This window comes from Corvus kubaryi, unplaced genomic scaffold (genome assembly GCF_017639235.1).
Source record: "Corvus kubaryi isolate FWS band 111438036 unplaced genomic scaffold, C.kubaryi_AGA036_p1.0 37209, whole genome shotgun sequence".
Taxonomy (NCBI): Eukaryota; Metazoa; Chordata; class Aves; order Passeriformes; family Corvidae; genus Corvus; species Corvus kubaryi.
This window is the reverse complement of record NW_024581060.1, coordinates 3,246-7,354: the sequence shown is the minus strand read 5'-3', so window position 1 is coordinate 7,354 and position 4,109 is coordinate 3,246.

The window sequence follows — 4,109 nt, the reverse complement described above, 5'->3', positions numbered from 1 at the left end:
AGCAGGACAGGCCCAGGGAAGGTGTGGGGTGAGGTGGCTGAGTGCCCCCGAACAGGCAGCTCCGTCACATCCAGTCAGGGAGGGGAACTGGGAGATCTCAGTGCGGGGCCAGGGCTGGAGGAGGAGTTGAGCGCTTTAAACAGAACAGTTGGCACAGGGAGAGCCACCCTGAGCAGCTCCAGCCCCGTGCAGGGCAATAAAACCGGGACTTGTGCCCAGGGTGAGTCATTAAACCCAACCAGTGACCAACCAGTGACCAACTGGTGACCAGCTGGTGACAGGGTGGGAAAATGAGGGGCAGCAGGAGAGAACTCCCCCGTGGGATGGTGTGAAAGGGCAGGAGGCTCCTGGGTCTCCTCTGAACTCTGCAGCTCAGTAATTCTCTCCCCACTGGCGCTCCGGGCTGTGGGCAGGATGTGGTCCCGCACCTCCTGTGCACCGCCAGCACCGCGGGGCTCGGAAATCCTGCAGCAAACACAGCTTGGGGGTGGCTCCGATTCCCCCAGGAGTGCTCCAGCCCCTCAGGATCTGGCCAGGAGCCAGCCAGGAGTTTCCCTGGTGGCCTGGCAGGCAGCAGCAGCTCCATGTGCTGCTCCACGGCCCGCACGGTGCGGGGCTGAGCACCAGAAGGTGGTGCTGCAAGAATGGTGCTCGCACCCCAAAACAGCCCGACCTGAGCTGCCTGCAAGGTGCTGAATCATCCCCGGGGCTGCAGGAAACCCCAGGGCCCTCCAGAGCTGCTCACCTCACACCCACAGTGGGCAAGGCCGGGGGAAGTCGAGCGGTCGGGTCACCGGGGGACATGAAATGTCAGCCTTGGGTTTCTAAAAGCTCTGCAGGATTTTCCTCTCTGAGGCTTTTGTGCTCATTCATGGACAAAAAGCAGAGCTGCAAACATGGCCCCGCTCTGGTGGCACAGGGAGGATGAGCAGAACTCTGACCTCACTCCCCAAAAGAGAGAAACTTCCAACATGAGCAGCCTGGGATAATGGAAAGTGTCCCTGCCCATGGTCTTTAAGTCCCTTCCAGCCCAAACCACTCTGTGGCCTACAACGCCTTTATTTTTCAAGGGGTTTTTGGCCCCTTTTGGGTTTGGTTTTTATTTTCCTTCCTGAAAGTCAGTTTGGAAGATGCCGTTCCTTCCCCCAGCAGAAGTGTCAGGCTTACACCCACACCCGGAGTCCGAGGGAAGGGGCTCAGAACTGTAAAAATAATCCCCCCAAATGTGTCAGATTAGAAATGATCATGGCACGAGAGGTTGTTTGTTTGCCCAGGGGGCAGAAGAAGCCCTGGAGGTCTCAGCTTTTGCTTTGTGAGCTGTGCAGGAGCCGCCTTAAACTCCCTAAAATCACCAGCAGCGATGAAGTGGAGTGAAATTAGCCCGGCATTTGTCTTGGGAGCTCCTCTGAGCCCCAGACTGAGCAGCAACAGCACTGATGCTCAAACTTCTGGGGCACTGCAGAGAGGGAATTCCAGCAAAACAACTCTGCTGCAGTCAAGGCCCTTGATTTCTTTGGAATCAGCATTCCCAGGAAGATGAAAAGATTGGTGGTTCAGAAAGTGGTGCCACAACCCCATAGGCTCCTCAGAGACCCTCAGACACCAGGATCCAGCACTGACAAAGCCTGACCTGCTAAACCCAGGCTGCAGAAGGCCCCAGGCATTTCTGCGTCAGGCTCAGGACTCGTCCTTAAGCTTCAATTTCTCGTATGAAAATAGAAAACAGTCTGGATTGAAAGACTACAAACGGCAGCAGAAGCAGCAGCTCTGAGTGGAGATGTTCTGGTGATTGATTTCTTCTCTGTTAAGGTTCTGTTCCCTTTTTCTCGAGGCTTTTTTTGTCTGGCTTCGCTGCCCAGACCTCTCAAATTCAGCACCAGATGGTTTTTGTTGTTGTTTCTGCTCTTCGAGGAGAAAGCCCCCAACTCCCAAAGCCCAAGGACAGATCTCTGTGGGCCCTCCCTGAACCCAGCAAATCCTGCTGTAATTCACCTACAACTGCTGCTTGAGATCCTTGTGCCTTAAGAGAAGCATTTCTTGCATTGTAGGCTTTGCACAAACCAAAACCTGGGGAATTCTTGGAAACCTGCCCCTTTTCAATCAGCCCTCTGTGCATCTCACCCAGACCCTCTGGCTGCAGCTGCCTTTGTGGTCAACTGTGACACTCTGGAATGGCTTTTGATGAGCAGCAATGGTCAGAAACCAGAAACCATCACAATTTTCTCTGGTCATGGAGGGCCTGCAGTGCTAAAGGTCAAAGAAAAAAAAAATACTACAAAAAAATATTTCTATCCTTTACAAAGTATTTGACGTTTCTGTAGCCATGTCTGACTGGCTGCCAGTGACAAAATCTGTGATTTTTTTGTTCTGGAGCACCAAGATTTTTTAAATTATGTTCTTAAATAATGGAATATCCAGCCCAGCTCCTGGACCCCAACAGTTCCCACCCCGGGCATCCCTGGCAGCGCTGCCCAAACGCTCCTGGAGCTCTGGCAGCCTCGGGGCCGTGCCCATTCCCTGGGGAGCCTGGGCAGTGCCCAGCAGCCTCTGGGGGAAGAACCTTTCCCTGCTCTCCAGCCTGAGCCTGCCCTGGCCCAGCTCCAGCCGCTCCCTGGGTGCTGTCCCTGGCCCAGGAGCAGAGATCGGAGCTGCCCCTCAGGAGGAGCCGCAGCCCCCGCTGAGCTCTGCCCTCAGTGTCCTCTGCTCCAGCTGGACACACCAAGAACCCTCAACTGCCCCTCCAGACCCTTCCCACCCCCTTGTCCCACCTTTGGACACTTTCTAAACACCTTTAGATCTTTCTTCCACCCCAAACTCCCCCAGCACTGCAGCGAGGCCACCCCAGCCCAGAGCAGAGCAGGACAATCCCTCCCTTGACCAGCCCCAGGTCTGAGATCAGAGCACACAAAGCCCAGGACTCAAAGTCCAGCCCCACAGCACCCCCAGCCCCACTGGGAGCTGCCCAGGGCACAAACTGGGGGCGCTGGGAGGGTGCACTGCGGGTTTTAGAGCCCCATTCTGGTTCCCTGCAGCAGCAGTGGCTCTGCAGGGCTGTGGCAGCACTTTGCAAAGTGAGCCTGGAGGGAGCGGGCCTGGTGGCAGCTCCATGTGGCCCGCACTTTGAGCAGAGATCACTAATTCGGGAGGCACGAGGAGCAAGGTCAGCCACGAGGAGCAGCTCCAGAGCTTCCCTAGCAGCTCAGAGAGCCCTCACTGTGGGTAACACAAACATTTTGCTGAGCTGCAGCAGGAGGAAGCTCCCCGGGCCCCGTGGCAAGACGAGCTCGGGGGGACAACACTCAGTGAGGGCCTTTCTCCCTCCTGGGGGTTTGTCCCCATTTATTCCCTTCTGCAGAGCCCCAGGAAAGCTCCTCTCCCAGGAGAATGGGGCCATCATGTCGGGATTATGTCGGGATTATGTCAGGATTATGTTGGATTATGTCAGAATTATGTCATGATTATGTCGGGATTATGTCGGGATCATGTCTTGATTATGTTGGTATTAAATTGGATTATGTTGGATTATGTCACGATTATGTCAGGATCATGTTGGGATCATGTCAGGATCATGTCGGGATCACGTCGGGATTATGTCAGGATTAACTCTCTGCCAGTGGGGCTTCCCCCGGTCCCTGCACTGCCTCAACCCCAACCAAGCAGCACCGGGGCACAAAAGTCGCCACGGATGTCCCCAGTGTCCTGCTGAGCCGGGCAGAGCTCGTTACCCCAGCACAAACAGGGAGATTGGGGGTTTTCCCCATTTCTCTCAGGTTTCAATCTCTTGCCTGCTCTGCGAGGTCACAGAATCACAGAATCACGGAATCATAGAATCATGGAATCACGGAATCATGGAATCATGGAATCAGAGAATTGTGGAATCACAGAATCATGGAATCATGGAATCGTGGAATCACAGAATCATGGAATCATGGAATCACAGAATCATGGAATCATTGAGTCATGGAATTGTTGAATCACAGAATTATAGAATTATAGAATCACTGAATTATTGAATCATCGAATCACTGAATCACAGGATTACAGAATCATGGCATCATGGAATCACTGAGTTATTGGATCATAGAATCACAGAATCACAGAATTATGGA